The sequence below is a fragment of the Podarcis bocagei genome, assembly GCF_964188305.1.
Source record: "Podarcis bocagei genome assembly, chromosome: 17".
Taxonomy (NCBI): domain Eukaryota; kingdom Metazoa; phylum Chordata; class Lepidosauria; order Squamata; family Lacertidae; genus Podarcis; species Podarcis bocagei.
Genome location: NC_138143.1, coordinates 7,461,543 through 7,484,038, shown reverse-complemented (window position 1 = coordinate 7,484,038; position 22,496 = coordinate 7,461,543). Strand labels below are relative to the sequence as shown.

General features: G+C 46.6%; 1 protein-coding gene across 3 annotated transcripts in view; it reads right to left on the bottom strand.

Annotated features, from left to right (window-relative positions):
• The window catches only part of PDE4A (phosphodiesterase 4A), a 346,813-nt gene that overhangs the window by 89,624 nt on the left and 234,693 nt on the right, over window positions 1–22,496 (bottom strand). The window lies entirely within an intron of this gene.

The window sequence follows — 22,496 nt, the reverse complement described above, 5'->3', positions numbered from 1 at the left end:
CGGAGCTGGCGACTACAAACCCCGGCGCCGGATTCTCCAAGGGCGGCGCGGGGCGGAGAGCGAGCCGGCGCCCGCGCCACGCGCAACCAGGGCAGTCCCGCGGATGCCACTCTCCTCGCCGGCGCCAGGCTCTGCGCGGATCCTGGGAGGGGAAGGGCCCTCGCCCCGGGGCTTCGCGCGCAACAGCCCCCGGATTCAGTCTCCGGCATTTCTAGGTAGACCCCCCCCCCTCCGAGAACCTGCCGGTCAAACCAGCACCCGTGGCCAACCGGGAGCCCAGGGTGGGGACCCCGCGAGCAGGCCATCCGCACCAGAGGCCCCCGGTGGCTTCCAGCAACGGCTATTCGGAAGCATCGCTGCCTCCAGCTGCGGACGACGAGGAACGGCTCCGGGCTGAACCCGGGGGAGCCGCGGCCAGACAGGGCGCACGCATTACGCACGGCAATGGTCAGCTGGAGGGAACCACTGGCTGACCTGTTGCAAGGCAGCCTCCCTCCTGCGTTCCTTCCTTCTTGGAAAGTTGTCCAGTGGTGCTTATTCCCCGATGAGCGGCCCCCAGAGATTGTAGACCTCGCCGCCCTGCGCTCCTAGGTGGTCACCTCCCCAAGCAGATCTAACTGCTGAGGTCAGGACTCAGATTGTCGCGACCTCCACCCCAGAATTTCCTTCTCAGTACTGAGCTGAGCTCTGGGGCATGTGAAGGAAAGTAAGTGTTACTGAGCATGTCCAGAGCGCTCCTTCCTTTGCGAAGTCACAGCTTTCCATAATCCTACGCCCTGAGCTGGAATCAAAAAGTTTTCTGAATGCTTTCGCACGGTGTTGTCTCTTACCATCCGCTTGCTGCAAGACACAAATCACCTTTGGTACCCCTACAGCCTACTAGATAAGGGATCATCTAGTCCAACCCCCTGGAATGCAATAATATGTGGCTGTCCCACGCAGGGATCAAACCTGCAACCTTGGCATTATCAGCACCACTCTCTAGCCAACTGAGCTATCTAGGCATGTTGCACCCAACCCACGGACCTCCTCTTCCAGGCCTTCTACAAGCCAGGGTTGGGGCCTGCTGACCCATCAGTTTGGCTTCGCTACGTTTGCTGAAGTTAAGAATAAAAATCAAAATCCCAGAGCACACTGGATTCGTCCACTGGAATACCTACTGTCAACCAACTACCCTAGAAAGGCTCATCCAGTATTCCTTTTGTGCCGTGTTTCTAGGCACAAAATCCAGCCTTTAAAGCCCTGTCTACAAGCAGTTTTGTTATTTGTTTTGGTCCCGGCGTTTTTCCCGGGAAAGCCCGCATTTTACTGGTGAATTTGTGCAAACAGCAGTTGGGTTTTCCATGCATTGCCGTTTGCTCCCATTCAATGGTAAAATGTGGGTTTCCCAGGGAAATTTTAAAAAAGCTCAGACAGGGAGCTTTAAAGTGCAGACGTGCCTGAAAAGCACAGTGAGAAAAGGAGTCTGGATGAGCCCACAGTTCAACCACCCAAACATTTTACTGATGGTGAGCATTCATACCATTGTTCTCTATTAACTGAAATCAGCTGCCATACATAGCTGTATGCTTGTGAAACATGGACTACATATCATAGAATCATAGAATCATAGAGTTGGAAGAGACCACAAGGGCCATCGAGTCCAACCCCCTGCCAAGCAGGAAACAATATAACCGCCATCGCCAACTCCTCGAAAGATTCCATCAATAATGTCTCCAAAATTTTTTACACATCACTTGGGAAGACAGGCAAATTAATGCCAGCATACTGGAAGAAGCAAAGATTATCAGTGTGGAAGCAAGGATTCTTCAACATCAACTTCGTTGGACTTCGTTGGACTGGTCATGTTGTTCGGATGCCTGATTAAGCAACTACTCTATTCCGAACTTAAAAATGGCATAATGCTGGTGGTCAACAAAAGACGTTCAAAGACTCTGTCAAGGCAAATCTTAAAAAAAAGTAGTATAAACACCGACAACTGGGAAACACTGGCCTGCGCTTTGAAGACACTCAAGCACAGGATGAAAACACAGGATGAAAGGGAGAAACACACTTGGCAAAGGGAGGAAGGCACACTTGGCAAATCCACACCGTGATCAACTCCCGCCCAGAAACCTATGTCCCCACTGTGTAAGGACATGTGGATCCAGAATTGGCCTCCACAGTCACTTACAGACTCACTATTAAAACTGTGTTCATGGAAGACAATCTTGCTCGGCTACGAGTGATTGCCAAAGAAAAAGACACTCGGAGTATTTCAGAGAAAGGCAACAATTTGGATTTTACCTTGGATTTTACCCTACAATGTTTGTGGGCACAGTGAGGATTAAGCATAAATGTTCTTGTCTCACTGAGAGCAAGGTGTATCTAGTCCCACAATCTGTTTGCGGCAGTAGCCGGGCCTCTGTGCTCTGGCAAGGAGTGTTTGAAGGCACTGGCCAACCCCTCTTGTTCATCCCCAGCACCTGGCATTCAAAGGTATACTGCCTCCAAATAACCTATGTTCTGTGGGCAACTCACAGAAAATTATCATTTTTTTCAGAAATATATGTCAGGGAACTGACATCGGAGCTAGAGGCGGAGGGGAGGCTCTCAAATGATGCTGGAGAAGGGCCCAGCAGGGAGAAAGGCAGCTCAGCAGATGGGGAAACAAATCAGCGCTACACCAGGGATAAAGGGGGGCAGATGGGGGAATCGGCGAGAGGGCTCCAGGACTCTTCACCGGACACCAGCGGGGAGAGTACGGGTCCTCCGCTACCCACGCCCACACTGTGCAGAAGACTTCCGCGCAGGGAGAGTAGGAGACTGGGCGTCAAACAACTTTTATGTTGGAAAAGGTTTAAGAAACGCCCACTGACGGATTCTGCTAGCGACTGAGGCAGCCACGAAGTGAAGGGCTGTCCAGACAGAAAAGTCCAACAAGGCAACATAGCCAGGAGAGGCGGCAACTTACGCACGAGCAACCCATACTCATTACAATATATATATTAAAATACAGTTATCAGAACAGTAGAAAACAGCATGAAATGCTCTACCCCCACCTTGCAATGGAAGAAATAAACCAGTTAGTCAAAATGGGTATACAATAAAACAAAAATAATAGATTGAGATGCTCTGACTCTTAAAATGTGAGCTGCTTATGTTCCATTTCCTATGTTCGGAACAATGTTGTCATGCTGCTTCTTAGCCAGCAAGCTAAAATGACCTTTCAAATAAGCATATGGTCATTACCCATACATATAAAAACCAACAAAAAAACCCCAGGGGTCGTGGCATATCTATAATTATTCCCTCTGATTTCTACACTTAATTCTTTCTACCACTTCAGAAAGGCACGAAAGATAAAGAAGCAAATAAGGAGAGAATATGAAGAAAGTGGTTGTGGGAATGAAAAAAAGAGAAAAGGAAAGAATTAACTTGGTGCCCAAATCCAGATTCTCCAGTTTGGGTTTTCGTGGATGCTCCACCCATTTATTTACTAAAGGTAGAGAAGGCTAAGGGCTTTCCCATGTGAAGCAGTTAAAAATAGGAATGTCCCTTGCATGCCTACTGTACATAGAACTTCATTAGGAAACAGACACCAGACTCTCAGCACACACACGAGTATAAAGGCAAAAAGCTTCTTCATATATTGCCGGAACATAGATGTTACGACCCCAAGAGAGTCCACTAAGGATGGCTCTTGATTTTTTGAGGAAACCAAACAGAAAAAGCAAAAAACAGCTGTTGGCCACGGGCAGGGGGAGCATCTCTGAACACCAGACGCTAGAAGCAAACAATAGTGAGTGACAGCCTTTATATCCTGCTTCCCTGCTTCCCAGAGGCATCGGGGGACTGACCGCCTCTGGGATGCAGCGCTTGCCATGCAACCTGTCTGATCCACGTGGAAAGCCAATCTCATGTCATGGCACTGCTATGTTTCAGTTGCTACCATGAGTGTCTCTCCTAGAGAGCAGGCAGCCTGAGAGCCTGGCCTTCGCGCTCTGCTGTGTGGCTTCTGGTGGTGGTGCCGAGCCACGCAAGACGGCCCCGTCAGACAGAGGCAAGCAGGCCGGGAGGCAGGCTGGTTCTCTCGTTGTGGTTTGTGTTCACTCCCTAGCTTTCCTGGGCTGAATTGGCACCTGCAAGTTATGCTTCTCCACCAGCAGGAAGTGCCTTAGGCTTGGCTCGGCAGTTCTCGGAAGTCGCTGACAAGAGCGTGCGTGTGGCTTAAGTTTGTAAGTTATGTACAAGGAGTCCTGAAGCCATATCTTCCAACCCAGTCCTGCTCTGCGCTTTTGGGCTAAAGTAACTGAGAGAAGAAGGCACTCTGCGTATGCTGAGAGGCACTCCTCTGTTCTGGTTTTTCTAGGCCTGCCATACGCCCAGATTTTCCTGGGATTTCAAAGGCGAAATTGATGTGGGGTTGTTTTTTTGGTGTTTTTGTAAAAATAAAGCTCAACTTTCAGGGTTTGTCTAAAAAAAAAAATCTCAACAACTTTCGGGGTGTCCTGGCTTTTACTTTTTGAAATCCGGCAACTCTAGGTTTTTCACGGCCCATCACTGAAACTTGGCATAAAAGGAAATAAAATTTGAGGTCTAAGGTAGTTTGTCCAACTTATCTTGAGGAGCAGGAGATTTGAGGGTGGGGGCTGCGAGAGTTTTAATAGCACAAGGATGGAAGACTGAAGAAACCCCAACTAAAGAATCATGGCAAGAAAAATTGATGGACTATGCAGAACTGGCAAAACTGACATACAAGCTACGGGACAAGGATAACTGTGACTTTAAAGATGAATGGGAACCCTTTACAAAGTATTTGAAGATGCAACAAAGCGTACGGGACTCCTTGGCTGGTGGTTTTGAATAAACATTCACAAACTTTTTATTGATAATAATCAGCTAAATAGTTTGAGGATCTATACAACTGTGTAACATGCAGAAAACAGCATTTTTAGAGAAATCAAAGACTGGAACTGAGGGAAGTCGGGGGGTGGGTGGGGTTCTGTGGGGGGAGGGAGGAAAAATGGGGAGGGGAAATAAGGATGATATGTTTCTGGATATGTTTTGTTTCAATTTTGAATAAAAAGTTATTTTAAAAAAGGAGATTTGAGGGTGGGGGCAAGGGAAAAACCATCCCACAATGTGTTCACGGTGGACATATAATATATAATGAGCAGCTGTGGGTTTCTAAGTTTATTGATTGGATCTCAAAATCAGGTAACAAAAGTGAAAAAGGAGGGAGCTTGGAGCCTCCCTCCTGTGCCAATTTCCTGGCTTTGCCACTGAGTCACTCTGTGAGCCTTGGCGAGTCACTTCCTTTCATTGTGCATCATAGTTTTTGCTTCAAAAGCAAACAAAACCCATCCCCTCGGTCTCCTTATCCCGCCCCCACCCAGGCTTCCTGTGCTGTTATAAATTATTCTCCACATCCCACAGCCCGTAGCCCCGGAGACAGAGGAAAAAGGGAGGCGTAGAGGGAAAACACCAAGTTCCTTTCCCAAAACACTTCAAATCCCTCTGTTTACCAGGGTCTTTAACAAGACAGATAAGTGAGGACTGTAATTTCTCTAGAATTGCTCAACCAACTGCTCAGAAAGAGAAGGAATCCTTTTCCTGGATCAGCATTGGGAGTGATGTGGTGTTGATGTGGTGTTTGGCCTTGGATGAACTAGGTTTATAGACACACTACAAGTATCTGTGGGAAATGCTGGTATCATAGGGAAGCTATATAAGAGATAAGCTATATCAGACAAACGACTCGCTTCAGGTTTTGACATTTTCATCACAGTCTATGGCTTTTTAAATGTGCTTGTGGGAGGAGGGATATTGGTTCGTTTTATCATCTATTTTGTGTCCTCATTTTGTATTTTTCTGTTGTGAACAACTCTGGGATCTTCAGATGAAGGGCGGTATACAAGTTTTAAGAACAACAACACCACCCAGGGCAAAATGGGGCTAGGTCACAGCATATCATATAGTAAAGGTAAAGGTAAAGGGACCCCTGACCATTAGGTCCACTCGTGAACGACTCTGGGGTTGCGGCGCTCATCTCGCTTTATTGGCCGAGGGAGCCGGCGTACAGCTTCCGGGTCATGTGGCCAGCATGACTAAGCCGCTTCTGGCGAACCAGAGCAACACACGGAAATGCCGTTTACCTTCCCGCCAGAGCGGTACCTATCTATCTACTTGCACTTTGACGTGCTTTCGAACTGCTAGGTTGGCAGGAGCAGGGACTGAGCAACAGGAGCTCACCCTGTAGTGGGGATTCGAACTGCTGACCTTCTGATTGGCAAGTCCTAGGCTCAGTGGTTTAACCCACAGCGCCACCCACGTCCCTTATCATATACTGTGTCTCATATACTGTGCTGTAAAAGCAGTGTATACTCTTGCCCATTTCCAGAGTGTCTCTCAGCAGGCTTCTAAAAAGAAGCTCTTTCATCTCAGGGACAGTATAATACTGTATACAGTCTGCAAGATTATGACAGAAATGTAGAGGGGTGTGTAAATCTCCTCTAGAGGGTTGAAGCGCCGAAAGTCCCATTGTGCATGCAGACCTCGTACCTAGCACACATTCCCCACCTAGTGCTTCCTTTAATTCTACCCTGTGTTTTCAGAGGGACACGGGGTGGGGTGGGATTGGGATAAAACTTTTTTAAAAGGTAATATGTGAATCCACCCTCTCATATTCAGATTACTGGGAAAGTCTCTGGGCCTCAAATGGTCTGGTATAAGGATAAATTGTGAGAAAGCACTTTAGCAATCCATGCTGAGCCCCTGGGGATATGGCAGGAAAGAAATCCAGCGACAAGGTCAAAGGAGGATGTACCATTACGTTTCTTAAAAATAAATTACTGAAGAAAGAAATGAAAGTCCCAAGGGTGCTTCAGAAAGATTTTACACAGAAAATCATGCAAATTTCAATGGATTTCCAGTTATGCTGGATTATCCTCGAGGATAGGAATATACACAAATTAGAGGATAGTTCTGGAGAGGAGCAGTTGAGCTAAGTGCTAGTCATATTTTGCCTGCGCACACATAAACAATTCTGTCGTGTTATAGAAAAATTTTCACAGCTGAAAATAAGGACACTCCTGTATACTTGGAATAGCACAAGCAAACCCTTTCCTTCCTCCTGCCTCAAAGGCTCTTTATTGCACCTAATGGGTATTGCATCTATTTATTTACTGCATGTAAGAAATGCCCCATGAAATGAATTCTCTAGGCATTATGCAAAGAGGAAAAAGAATGAAAACAGAACAAAACCATATTACAGTAAAACCCCACATTGAGCTTAAGAGGCGATAAAGCACAAAACCCAATGCAAAGTCAATGTAACAAAATACGACACACAACACAGAACTAAAATAGCCATGCATATGCTAAATGAAAACCATCAACCATATGCAGAGACTGAAAACCAGAACTCAAAATGCCCAGGAGAACAGAAAAGTCAAACTTGGTTCTGAAAAGACAACAAAATGTCGATTCCAGGTGAGTTTCACTAGGTAGAATATTCCATAGCCAGGAGACCCTCCACCGAAAATGTTTGGGAAAAGCAGTGGGAGGCAGACATAGTCCTAAGCCACACAAGGCCCAGTAACACCAAACCCACCAATATAGCAGCACTTACGGGAAACGTGCTAGCAATGTTTTCAAATGCTGCTCTACAGCCATCAGAAATGTGCGCTGTGTTCAAGATAAAAGCTGAGCTTCCAAGAAAGCCAATTTTTCAGCCAGACCCGGCACAGGTCCCTAAGTTATCCTGGCCCACCCTTGCATTTACACACTAGCCTGGTAGCCGTAAAACAAGTGAGCATACTGGTGGAAAAGGCAGGACAGAGTGCTTCACCCCTCACCTGTACACAGAATAATAATAATAATAATAATAATAATAATAATAATAATAATAATAATATTTTATTTATACCCCACCCTTCTGGGTTCAGAAAACCAGGCTCAGGGCGGCTAACAACAAATTTAAAACACTTAATTGATGCAACAAAAAACAGCATAAAATACAGCATAAAATAAAACGTGAATAGCAATAAATTCAGAATTCAAAAATCAGTTTAGGGCTGTGTAAGTGTAAGTGGGCTGTCTTAAACACAGAAATGCCGTGGGCTGCTACAAAGAGGTACATAACTCTCCCTCCCTCCTCTGCCAGCCCCCAGCAGGCTAGGAAGCATTTCTGCAGGCCAGAGTAACTTTTGTGGGCCTCAATAATAATAATAATAATAATAATAATAATAATAATAATAATAATAATAATAATAATAATAATTTATACCCCACCCATCTGGCTTGGTTGCCCTGGGTTGTGGCTGCTGCTACTCTGCACAAAGCTGCCTCAAGCAGAGCTGAAGCTGGGTCATCATTTGTGCAGGGCAGAATCTGAACTGAACCTGCAGAGCCAGTGAGTGCCACAGCTTCCAATGGAAGCCCCTACATTTGCAAAGCATTTCCTTCAGCCACTTAACTGTCCGAATTTGGCTGCGCAGTTGTGGGAAGGGGCATAAGATCCTTTCACACAGACAGAAAGTTCATCCCAGTTGGCTGGAACATGGGTGGGCTGCTGAGGGGGTGTGTGTGTGTGTGTGTGTGTGTGTGTGTGTGAAGTCGTACTCTTCTTACTCTGACGACTGTTTGTGCTTTTACTCTGAGCCTGGTCAGCATCCCCTCCAGGGTGCCCAGCCCATAGCTGTCAACTTTTCCCTTTTCTTGCGAGGAATCCTATTCGGAATAAGGGAATTTCCCTTTAAAAAAGGGAAACGTTGACAGCTATGGCCCAGGCCTCTGGGCTAAATCCAGAGAACATGCACACACACTCCTTGCCTCTCCCTGCTGCCCTTTCCCCCAAAACACGCAAGAGGGAGAGGCTGCCTGGCTTGGCGGGGAAACTTTGGGATGGACCTGGAAGCAGGCGATTTCCATGCTTGGCCCTCTTTTCAAACATCAATCATCATGGGCTGGAGGACAGGACAGAAAGAAAACTCTCACCGTTACCTCAGTTTAGCAGGTGGTTTAAGCCAAAGAGATAGAAACCGTCACACACATAAATCTAAGCTTCTCACATCATGGAACCCCAAATTCATCATATATGTGTAATCTTTGCTCTCTATTTCTTGCTCCAAAAGCCTCCTCCCACTTTTTTAGCATGATGAGAGGGGTAGGCCGAGAACTGTATTGCTGATTCTTTTCATTACTTTATTGCATTTTAGAATCTTTAGTTTATGGCTTTAATTCAGCTTTTAATCTGGTGTTTTAGATGTTCTTAGAAGCCCTAGGCTCTGTATCAGGGTGCAAGAAAATAATCGCCCATCAGGGATGACAGTCTAAGGCAAATGTCTCCTCAAGAGCTATCATTCAGGAAGCTAATTTAAGCATTCGCAGCCCAAATCTGCAAGTTAAAAAGGAGAACATCAAGCAGCTGCAAGCTACAGGCTTGTGGGATCTGCTTTGGGTTTTATTTTTACTAGAACCCCAAGACCCACCAAGTGGTCTCAAATGGTGGCTGAGAGGTGGAGACACGCACCTGCCACACACCATGAGTCACACAGCGGAACAAACTGCATATAGAAATACTAGTCAACCTGCCAGTTACAGCTGATTCGGGATCCTTACAGAATTATATTTTTTTGCGGGCCTTTTTCCTCTTGCCATTATCCAGCGAGTGGCAGTCATAATCCCTTGATGATCTGTTACAAATTACCCAGTAATCTAATAGTAGGTTCCAATCTACCTTTTGCCCAACTCCGCAATATGGGACTTCACATGTGGTTCAACAAATTATATTGCAATGCCCTCTTGTGGACAGCTCTTGCTAACGTGCATTATTATTCCAGGACTGAAAAGCCATGGTAAACTGTGTTCCTGAGAATCCTGGAGAAGTTGGAAGCTTACTGGGGTTCCTGAATGAGATCTGTAGCAGTGGGCAAACTTCCCAGAAAGACTGCTGGTCACCACGATCAATCACCCCCCAGAAATGTGATTTAAATGGCAGTCTCAGTTCACACATGCAAATGAGACCTGGCCAAGCGTGAATCCTTTGCAACTTGCAGACAAGTTGACACCTTTCTCCAAGCTTTCAAGACTCAAGCCAATGAGGAGGAGATTGAGGGCTTCACTACCTTCCACTTGTTGGGGAGGAGGACTTCTGAAGTGTAGAGTCTTCTCTGCTCATGGAGGCTCCCCATGAACAGAGAAGTAGACATTCAGCCCTCCAACTCGTGGGGAGCAATGGGACCCGTGACAAATGAAGCAGGTGGGGCTAGCGTGCTCATCCCTGCAGTGTTGAATAGTGTAGGATCTGAATAGGGATTACATGGGAAACAACCCGCTTATCACAGAAGAAACCAAATGCGCCCATGATGCACCTATGTAAAAATCTGTTTCATGTTTTATCGTGTTTATTGTTTTAAAATCTTTTCACTTGTTTTTTGGGTTAAACCACAGAGCCTAGGACTTGCCGATCAGAAGGTCGGTGGTTCGAATCCCCACGATGGGGTGAGCTCCCGTTGCTCGGTCCCAGCTCATGCCAACCTAACAGTTCGAAAGCACGTCAAAGTGCAAGTAGATAAACAGGTACCGCTCTGGCGGGAAGGTAAACAGCGTTTCCGTGTGCTGCTCTGGTTCGCCAGAAGCGGCTTAGTCATGCTGGCCACATGACCCAGAAGCTATACGCCGGTTCCCTTGGCCAATAAAGCGAGATGAGCGCGCAACCCCAGAGTCAGCCACGACTGGACCTAATAGTCAAGGGTCCCTTTACCTTTTTAAAACCTAGCATTTTGTTTAAAGACAACAACACGTTTTGTAAATGGCTCTGTAACAGAAAAACAATAAAATTTGAATAAAAATATATATTTTTGGAATGGGAGATTTGAAGTGGATAAGTGCTGGCAGGGGAAGGAGTTACACATTTTCTGGATTTTATTCACTCTAAAGTGACTCTAAAGTGTGCTCTCTGCAAAGTAGCTTTCCCTCTAGAAGCAGTTTGGCCCATTCATGTCATCACACAAAGTACTGAAGCTAGAAAAAAAGGGGGACATTGCCACCTAGTGGGCATCAAGAGAAATTGATTGCCATTGTATGAATCACTGTAGACTAGAGATTTGCACATCAGGTGTGCTGTAGGAAGACATTTGACCTTAATATTTCAGAAGTCCACAGAAAACTATTACTGCCTCTGCCGAACCTTTGGGTACCCAAGCAGGAGCTGTTGCCTAACACGGACACAATGTCAGGAGGATGCACATGCAATATCCACAGACACTTTAGGAATGCCCTAACAGATTCCAGTTTGACGTCTTTCTGTCACCATCAGAATGATGGGAATGCTCTTGGCGTCAATATCCCATGGTCAAGGAAAGACACTGTTCTCAGGCTGCCAGGAAAGGTCAAAAGACAACCAACCCTCTTGCAAATACCGTATTTTTCCATGTATAAGACTAGGTTCCCCCCCTAAAAATAATGTCAAAAATTAGGGGGCAGCTTATACATGGGAGCATCTTATAGATGGAAAAATACGGTAAGTCCTAGGAAAATTGGAGCTAGATGTTTCTTCCATCCTGCCCCCCAGACAGCCGCCCCCTGCACCTCCATCTTCCCAGTCTGCAAGGGGTAAATAGTCCATCATGCCTCCTGCCCCTGCCCTCCTCAAGTAAATTCTGCAGCAAAGATTGCAGCCATAGATCTGTTTTTTAAAAGCAAAATCTGCCCATGTAAGGCTACAGGGGTTTTGAAGCTGGGATTCTGCCAGGGCAGTATTTTCCACTATGGCTGCTAGCCAAGGGAGGAAGCTTCTCAGCCAACTTGCTCCTGCGCTTCAGCACAGCGCTGCAGACGGCAGAGAGTGCAGGGAAGGAATTCAAGGGACCAACAGGATTCCAGACCTATACAGTTTCTTTAGCCTGAGCCACTATTTTCGCAGGCACAGATTGTGAGCCAAACCGGACGCGATGATGCTCTTGTTATTTGTGCAAATTCGCGGGTTCCTTTTCTTTTTGTAATTAACAGTCTCCAGTTAGAAATGCCAAAGGGACAAACCAACGAGGAAGTATGTGTGAGGTAATGGCAAAGAGACGTGGGGGAACAGAATTGGAAACACAACGCAAGGAACAGAACTGCAAACAGGCAAACTCTCAGGCAGGTTCCTGCAGAGAACTAATGCTTGCTCCTCAGGTCAGGAGAAAGTTGTGCCTTGGGGCTTACCAAGGGGTGCTTTGTAAGGGGGGGGAATCCCCTGAAACTTGGAGCTAGCCCAGACTGCAAGCACCACATAAGGAACAGAGCTTCCAACTTTAAGAGTGGTTCTCTGCAGGTAGCAGAGCACCTGAAACCTCTGTGCAGCTCCCCTTTATTTCAGCTGGCTTGTTAAGGAGAATTTCCTTCTAAATTTGCACTACTTCTTGGTGGTGGTGGGTTTTTAGTTAGTAATAAACTGGATGATGTTAAGGGTTCCCACTGGGTGTGTGCATGGGCCGAGTTTGCAATCTATGGCCAGCAAAATAAAAATAAAATAAAAGCCAACTTTCTAAGATTAATGCTACAATCCTATACATACTTACTTGGGAGTAGGCCCTATTGAACTCAGTGGGACTTACTTCTGAGTAAACATGCATAGGATCAGGCTGCAAAAGAAGGAAAACAATTTACAGAAACCTGTATTATAAAAAAATTGACAACTACTTACTGATCAAAAAATATTCCTCATTTTAGATGGAGAAGCTATTATTAGAAATCACTTTAAGAGGACTATTATGTTGTGACTTAAGTTTAGTACACTACTACTGTCGTCAATGTTAGGAGTTTTTTTTTTAAGGCTGTTTACGGGACAAAAAGGTGTTTGATACCAGTACAAACAAATTCAACAGCAGATTTCCATAGAGGTCTATTCCAAAGTAAGTCTTGTTTTGTTAAATGGGGCTTACTACAAGTAAAGGGGATACAGGATTTTGTTTACCTCGGGTTAAGTACTTAATTCGTGCCGGAGGTCCGTTCTTAACCTGAAACTGTTCTTAACCTGAAGCACCACTTTAGCTAATGGGGCCTCCCGCAGCTGCACGATTTCTGTTCTCATCCTGAAGCAAAGTTCTTAACCCGAGGTACTATTTCTGGGTTAGCAGAGTCTGTAACCTGAAGCGTCTGTAACCTGAAGCATCTGTAACCCGAGGTACCACTGTATATGTATACTGTACATGTATGTATTGTTATATTTCTATACCCTTCAACATTTCTCCAATGAAAATACGGATGTCCTATTCAATAATAATAATAATAATAATAATAATAATAATAATAGTAATAATAGTAATAATAGTAATAATAGTAATAATAATAATATTTATACGCTGCCCTACTGACTGAGTTGTCCCAGTCCCTCTGGGTAGCTTCCAACATGCATAAAAACATAACAAAACATTAAACATTAAAAAACCCTTCCTTGTACAGGGCTGCCTTCAGACGTCTTTTCAAGGTTGTATAGTTACTTATCCCCTTGGCTTGGGGGTCACATAACTCCATACCCTCCAACATTTCTCCAATGAAAATACGGACATCCTAAGGAAAAGCGGAACGTTCTGGGATCAAATCAGAAACCGGGATGGCTTCAGTAAATTCAGGACCGTCCATCGAAAATAGGGACACTTGGAGTGTCTCCATTTTTATCCCCCCTTTCCTGCAGGGAGGTCATACATGATTGTATCATCAACCTAACCCTGTTAGCATGGAAAACTGTGACTGACCCAGTGGCAGTGATGTAGAATCCTGGTCTTTCAGGTCCCAGGCTAGCACTCTAACCACTGCATTATACTGATGAAAAGGTAGGTATTTTGACTGCTGAAAGGAAATACACAATAGGAAAGGCCAGTAAAACACAATGATTGTTTAATGGCCAACCTTCAATACACTTCAGCTGTCTTCATCAGGGGAATTTACAGAGCGGGTGCGCGGACACACTCAGGGCTGACTTCAGGTTGCCAGTCTTTTGGAGAGCCCCGGGAGAGTGGCCTTCAAAAAACCTGGGCATTGTAGTTTAGCCCTCACAGAGTTACAGCTCCCAGCAACCCTTAACCAGCTCTGGTGCCCACAATTCTCTGAGGAGGGGCAGAATGTGCTTGAAAGGCTTTCACAGCCCTGGTTAAAAACAAATCACTACTAGCAACTCACTGAGCTCCTATCAGGCTTGCCGACTTGGGTAGGAGATTGGGGAGCTGACGTCGTGTGTTATGTCATGATGCCATGACGTCACATCCGGGTGTCACGTGGTAACTTGGTTTCCATTGCCAGCGGTGCCGTTGGCACCTCCTGCCCCTGCCACAGGCCGGGGGCTGCTTCCCCTCCGTGGTAGAAGGAGGAGGAGCCATGGAAGATGCCCTTCCACATTGGCGCATGCGTCCTAACAGGCCTGCTGAGGAATTCAGGGGCATCAGAGAAAGTGCTGCTCCAGTGCACCCAATCCCAGGGGTCTGCACAAAGAGCACAGGGCTGCAGCCCAAGCAAATCCCTTGCCAGTCCATATAGATGACACAGTAGCCAGCACAGGCCAGAGACGGGGCATGGCTGGCTCTTTACCAGGGGAAGAAGAGACCTGGGTGGTGCTGTGGTCTAAACTACAAGAGCCTAGGGTTTGCTGATCAGAAGGTCGGTGGTTTGAATCCCCGTGACGGGGTGAGCTCCTATTGCTCGGTCCCTGCTCCTGCCAGCCTAGCAGTTTGAAAGCATGCCAAAGCGCAAGTAGATAAATAGGTACCAATCCGGCGGGAAGGTGTTTCCGTGCGATGCTCTGGGTCGCCAGAAGCGGCTTAGTCATGCTGGCCACATGACCTGGAAGCTGCACACTGGCTCCCTCGGCCAGTAAAGCGAGATGAGTGCTGTAACCCCAGAGTCATTCGCGACTGGACCTAACAGTCAGGGATCCCTTTACCTTTTTACCAGGGGAAGAACAAATAGGTTTTTCCAAAGGCTGTTCTATCTTAGGCCACTGTCTCACACTTACACATTTGGTTGAAAAATGTAGACTATAGTCTTACTATATATAAATCTGTATACTGCTGAATTGTAAATGCAACATCTACACCAAGCTTCCCATTTTCTGCCTGGGTGTGTTGCATGAGAATTGCTTCTGTTTAAATCCACAGACTGCCAAAGGCCTTTGACGTGACTCCCAGTTATTCCCAATATCTCCAAAACAGCAGCTGTGTGGCAGAATCAGTCCCAATGGTCCCTGTTCTCCTGCCCTGCTCTCTGTCATAGGAGCCAATTCCTAAGGGCCAAGGGGTCCCTTGGGGTCCCTCACCCCAATATTTTATTAAAGTTAGCACCCCTGCTCTCTGTTTTTTCCTTATGAGGAGAATCTGGCTTTTGAGAAAAAGCATTAAGTATGCAAACATCTGCATCAGACTTGCCAGGCTTCAGACTCTTCCATGGGGTATCTAGAAGTTACCGTATTTTTCGCTCTATAACATGCACCCGACCATAACACGCACGTAGTTTCTAGAGGAGGAAAATCCGTAGGCATGCCACCCGTAGGCATACCCTCCATAACACGCACAGACATTTCCCCTTACTTTTTAGGAGGAAAAAAGTGAGTGTTATGGTGCAAAAAATACGGTAAATCTCTGTCTGGGGAGTGCGTGGCGGGCTTTCTCTTGAATCTACACTCTAATGCATTTTGAGCATGTCATTGCGCACGCATGAAAGCTAAAGCACTATCCAGCCTACCATTTTTACATGCTGCAGCATAAGATTTATTTTGAATAGCAAAGTATGGCTTATAAAAGCGCAGGGATACATAACTACACTAGAGTGACTTTGTTTTTATCTGCAAACTGCTGGAACCAGTGTGGGGATAGGGATCTTCTCGTTTCCTTACCTGATCTTTAAAATCAGTAAGAGTACCCTTAAGCCTGTGTAAGCAGGAATAAAAAACTTAGTTCCTTCCTTGTCTCATAGCACAGGCAAACATCTGACCTTCTGAAACGGCAGGAAACTCTCCGCCCCCCTGCCCCCTGCTCCAAGGAGTTGAAGGCAGTTTAAAAAGAGTAGTCACTGTTTATGGTGTGTACACAAGCTGCACATCTTTTCGCCTTTAGCAAACAGGTTTAACTTGCTTTGTGCATTGTTTCTAAAGTCTGCAAAGCTTTTTTCACTGAAGGTGACAGCAAGGCAAAAGATATATGTGCATACTTCAAAGTGCTGCTTCTTCCAAACTAAAGTTTTCCAAAGCTAAGTGTGTGAGCACCAGAAGCAGAACGCCAAAGCTCCATAGTGGGGACTAAATTGTGGATAAAGCAAGAATCACCACCTCCAAAAAAAAAAATCCTAGCGATAAACACACACACCTGCATTTATGGACTCTGCCTCACCCTCATTGATCCAGCTGGGGGAGCGCTATAAAGCCAGCTGGACTTGGAGGTCATCGTCCCTTTGGGGGAAGCATTTCAAGGGTGGAATGAGGGTGTGGGGCCAGGCCCCTTATGGTAGGATTTTTGTTTTAACGAGGGTGGGTTTTTAAACTTGCATTGTTTTAAATTCAGGGTTGGTGTTGTTTTACTTGAAAATATGCCTGGGAGGAGAGGAGCTGGGGGAGAGCTGGGGGCGGGGATTGCAATACTTCAGGGCAGGGGGAGGTATGGTGCGGGAGCTGGGGCAGGCTGGGTAAGGGGCACACAGCACAGGCAGTTGGTGACTGTGCCATGTGCCAGCCCCTCCTCCAACCTGGGCAACATGGTTGTCCTATCAGCCAGCCCTCATGTCTGTAGATGCTCAGACCCGCCTCTTATCCATGATCTGATTGCGGATGAGGAGGTTGATTTGGTTTGTATCGCCAAGACCTGGGTGGGTGAGCAGGGTGGAGTTGGTCTCACCCAGCTGTGTCCACCAGGCTGTGCACTGGGCAATCAGGACAGATTAGGGATTCTGCTGGTTTACCACTCACCTCGCTGCCCTGCCTGAGTTGACAGAGATGGTTTCAGAGGCGGTGTTGAGGAATCCCAAGACTAAGCTATACTGGTGAGTTAAAACATCATAAATGTGTTATAAAATGTGACACCAGGGGTGACACTCGAGGGGTGTCCAGAGCACTGTCTAGTCCTGTTGTGTTGCTTGAGTTTCAGTTGGTAAGGCTTGAGGATGCGGACAAGGTGTTTGAATTGGCCAGGCTGATAAAAAACTAGCAGGGAGGGGACAGCTGGCTGGGCCTGGGAGGTGATTAATGCCTCTTTATAAGAGGGGGTGGTCCCTGCCTTCTTGAAGGAGGCAGTGGTAAAATCTCTCCTTAAGAAACCTTCCCTGGATTCCAAAAACCTAACTAACTACTGGCCAGTTGCTAATCTTCCCTTCTTGTTAAGGTTCTTGAGCAGGTGCTCATTGGCCAGATCCAGGTGCTATTGGAGGAAACTTGATATTCTAGATCCATTTCCATCAGATTTAGACCCAGTTTTGGCACAGAAACTGCTCTGATTGCCCTGTATGGACCTTTGTCAGGAGAGAGAAAAGGGAAATATGTCCTTGTTAATGCTCCTCAACCTCTCAGTGGCTTTTTGATACCATTGACCATTGCATCCTTCTGAAGAGGTTGTCTTGTGTTGGTAGTGGTTCTAGTCCTGCTTGGATGGTTGTTTCCAGAGAGTGATGGTTGGGGAGTGCCTTTTGGCTCCAGGAATCCTTGAGTGTTGGGTTCCTCAGGGTTCAAGTTGATCCCCCCTGCTGTTTAATTCTACATGAAACCGCTGAGTTGGGTCATCCAGAGTTTTGGAGTACGTTGTCAGCAATATGTTGATGACACACAGCTCTGCTTCTCCTTCACATCTGCAGTGGATGTGCTGGACCACTGTCTTGCCTTGGTAATGGACTGGATGAGAGCCAGCGAACTGAAGCAGAATCCAGATAGGACTGAGGCACTGGTAGTGGGTGGTTCCTAAGGCCGGATGGATGGGAGGTGGCCTGCTCATGATGGAGTTACACTGCCTCAGAAGGAGCGAGTACATAGCTAGGGGTCCTCTGCTGTCACTTAAGGCTCAGGTGTCTTTGGTGGCACAGAGTGCCTTCCATCAGCTTCGGCTGGTGGCCTAGGTGGACACCATCAGGACAGGGATAGCTGAATTTCTGCTGTCTACGCTCTGGTAACCTCTAGGCCAGATTACTGCAATGCAATCCATACACAGGGCTGCCTCTGAAAACGGTTCATAAACTTCAGCTGGCGCAAAATTTGGCAGCCAGGTTGCCTACTGAAGCAAGATGGCTTGAACAGATTACACCGACCTTGACCCAACTGCACTGGCTGCCGATTAGCTTCCAGGCCCAATTCAAAGTGCTGGTTTTCACCTATGAAACCTCAAATGGTTCTGGACTGCAATACCTCAAGGGATAACCAACTTGGACCCTGTGATCATCATCGGAGGCCCTTCTTCATGTGCCTCCTCCATGAGAGGTTCAGAGGGTGACAACATGAGAGCAGATGTTTACTGCAGTGGGTCCCAATTTGTGGAATGCTTTCCCCAGGAAAGTTCATTTGGTGCCTTCATTATATACCTTCAGACACCAGGCAAAAACGTTTCTCTTCAACCAGGCCTTGGGCTGATTAATATTCCGTAGTCTTTTTAATGTGCTTGTGGGTGGGGTGGGGATTACTGTTTTGTTTTGGTTCTATTTATTTGTGTTTTTATCCTGTATTTTTACCTTGTGAACTGCCCTGAGAGCTTTGGATAAAGGGTGGTATATAAATTTAAATAATAATAATAATAATAATAATAATAATAATAATAATAATAATAATAATAATAATAATAAATAATACCCAGCTGTAGCCATCTTGGACCCCAAGGATAAAGTAAGGAAATTTAGCCTGCGTTTTATAAATTAGACCAGTATCTTCTGGTTAAAGAACTTTTGAGCAGCACAGAAATTCTTGAAACATATCAGGTTTTGGGGGGAAAATCAGGGTTGCTAACCCTGTGCCTTCTCCGGCAGCCTGATACACAGAAACTTAGCACATGAAGCTTCCCCGTCTCACCCGCTGCCTGCCTGCTTGGAGGCCACGTCACTTTAATCTTCATTCCAGGAAAAGCCCGGGGCTGCTGTTAAAGAGACCAGGCCTGACTGGGCCGGAAATGAGCAGCAGCAGGAGGAAGAAGCAGCAGCCACCCTTCCGCTGATGCCTCTACTTTGGCCACAGCTTTCGGTTCCTTTTGCTAAGCCCTTTTGAACAAAACACAGCGCAGGCTCTGGGAACTATTTTTAGACCTGTGACGTTACAGAGAAAGAGCAGCTTTCCCCAACCAATTTGTCTCCTTGGGAAATATACACATAATAGCCTCTTCCGTCTATCTCCCCTTCCGCCAACCCACCAAATCTGGCTCATGTACCTCACTGCCCAGTCCCTCCTTTCAGAGATTTAAAAGTAAGGACTGGGTTCCATTCATTATACAGTGGTACCTTCGGGTTACAGACGCTTCAGGTTACAGACGCTTCAGGTTACAAACTCTGCTAACCCAGAAATAGTACCTCAGGTTAAGAACTTTACCTCAGGATGAGAACCAAAATCGTGGCATGGCGGCAGCAGGAGGCCCCATTAGCTAAAGTGGTGCCTCATATTAAGAACAGTTTCAGGTTAAGAACGGACCCCCAGAACGAATTAAGTTCTTAACTTGAGGTACCACTATACAGTGGACCCTCCGGATACGAACTTAATTGTTCTGGGGGTCCGTACATACCCTGAAAAGTCCACATCTACAGGCACTGCTTCTGTGCACATGAATGGTGCACAGAGCGCTTCTGCACATGCGACGAAACCCAGAAGTACACACTTCCAGGTTTGCCGCGTTCGCAACCTGAAAGTTACGTTACCCGAAGGTAACATAACCTGAGGATCCACTGTATTTCGTTGCTTTGGGTTCTAGGGTAAGCAGTGGCGTAGCGTGGGGGGTGCCAGGGGGGCAGGCCGCACCGGGCGCAACATCTGGGGGGGCGCGCTCGCTGCCTCCGGAGTCGCCGAAGAGCCTCGGGCGCAGGCTGTAGCAGAGCCGCATGTCTCGCGGAACCGACGAGCTGTGCGCGCGCCCGGGCTGAAGGCGCCCGGCAGGCAGCGGCTCTCAGCGCTCGCCGCGGAGGACGCGCCAGGCAGCCCCACCTCACACCCCCCGCCTCCGCCGCTGCTGCTGTAGCTGCTGGGCCGTTGCATTTTCCTCGCCTCTCTGCCCCCCTCCTCCTCCGGGCAAGCGGCGTCGTTTGGGCGGCAGCGCCAGCGGCAACTCGCAGGTTAGGGGTTAGGGGGGGCGCAAATTACATGCCTTGCCCCGGGTGCTGACAACTCACGCTACGCCGCTGAGGGTAAGCTACACCAATCCAGCAGCGGGGGTGGGAAGGGAATTTGATTTGCTCTGGATTTTTAAGCGAACAGACCTAAACTCACCTCTCTCGGGCTAATAATACATGGGTTGGAATGCAATTAACCTTTGAGTTTTGCAATTCTCCAAATTTATTGGCATGAAGTACTTGGATTCTTTTTAAAGTACAAGCTGAGATGAAACACTGTTTCAAGTATCTATCAAACTAATGTGGAAATGGGACAGAATGGACTGATGAATGGAGCAGATGTGAAACTGTCACAAGCCAGACTGATCTGCCCATCCCTACTCAAGGGTTGCCAAATCTTCTAAGGCTCGGACCATGAGACTCAGAGGTGAATCTAGGTCCATATTTCAGATGGCATCCCATCTGGCAGGTCACAGGTAGAGCGTGGTTGATATGGGAGTTTAGCGAACAGCATAAACTCTAATTAAGCCGAGGAGAAAATGCTCTTCCGTACGGACTCTGGATTCTGGCCTCCCAGCACGAGATTTACTCCTCCTCCTGGGAGCTCTATTAGCTCTCCTCTCTGCAGGAGACACCCAGCTGCTCTACCCCTTTCCAGCTCTTTCCACCAGTGACTCTCAAGGAGGAGACTGAACTCTTGAACCAGCGTCTGGGAAACAGTTTGGGGCAGGATTAGAGTGAACAAGCTAAAGTGTAATCCAGGCATGCTACAGTGGTACCTTGGTTCTCAAACTCCGAAAACCTGGAGGTAACTTCTTCAGAAGCCGAACGTCCCATGCGGCTGTTGGCTATTGTTTCCGGGGCACCTGCACCAATCAGAAGCCATGCCTTGGTTTCTGAACATTTTGGAAGTCAAATGGACTTCCAGAACTGATTAGGTTTGGCGCTTTTGTTTTTGCTATTTATTTTGTGTTTCTGTTTTTTGAGGCTTTTTCGATTAATTTTTTTTTGTGACTGTGTGGAACCCAGTTCAGCTACTGATTGATTGATTGATTGATTGATTGATTGTGTGACTGTGGAAATGGATAAAAGCTCTCCATCCAAACTATGACTATCATCAGTGCAGGTAAGACATTTTTTTTTCTTCATCTACAATACTGCCTTATTTATTTTATAGTACAGTACATTGATTATTGCTTTCATTTTATGGATCAATGGTCTTGTCAGATAGTAAAATTCATGTTAAATTGCTGTTTTAGGGGTTTTTAAAAGTCTGGAACAGCTTTATTCGTTTTGCATTACTTTCTATCGGTTCTGGAATGCTTTGGTTTTGGAACGGACTTCCGGAACGGATTAAGTTTGAGAACCAAGGTACCACTGTACAGGCAATGTGGATGGGTGTTTGCAAGTGGTCTTGGACAGGACTGCACACCACTTGGAGGAACAAGTTCGCAGTTGGGCAGCAGTGCTGGACTTGGTACTTAAATGGCCAGGTGGAAGACCAGTGGCCAGGAGTAGTTTTCACTGGCTGGCATTCCAGCTTATCTTGAAAGAGCAGACTTTGAATCCATCATCCATGTGCTAGGGACACTGAGACTGAACTACTCTACATAAAACTGCCTTTCAAAAGACACTTCAGGAACAGCAACAGATGCAAACTGATGCACTTAGCTTTTTTAAATTATTATTATTATTATTATTATTATTATTATTATTATTATTATTATTATTAAAGATTTTCTTGATTTACAAAAGTGTGTGCAATGTCTCTCTCTCGTATTTTTTTCCCATGTAACATTTTAAAAAATCAGTTTCATTTGTTGAGACATTAGGAAGAAAAGGGGGAAAGAGGTGGAGGGGGCGGAAGATGGGGTGGGGAGGGGCCGGGTGGCGATGTTTCTATTTTACCTACACGGGGACAAATAGAAGAAGACACCTTCACCCCGGTATGGCTCCCCTTTACCACATACACAGCTCAACAAGACCTAGCGCACCAGCAGCCACCCTGTCAGGCCTGCTGGAGGCGGTGGCCGGCTGGGCCTTGGAGTTCCCTAACCTATTGGTATTGGGAGACTTCAACTTCCACGCTGATGCCACTCCCTCCTCACAGGCTCTGGACCTGGTGTCTTCCATGGCGACACTAGGGCTCTCCCAGTTTGTTTCGGGCCCCACACATCAAGCAGGCCACACGCTGGATTTGATCTTTGGCGCCGGTATAGATGTGATCATGTCTCCTTCGATGAAGGTGCCATGGTCTGATCACT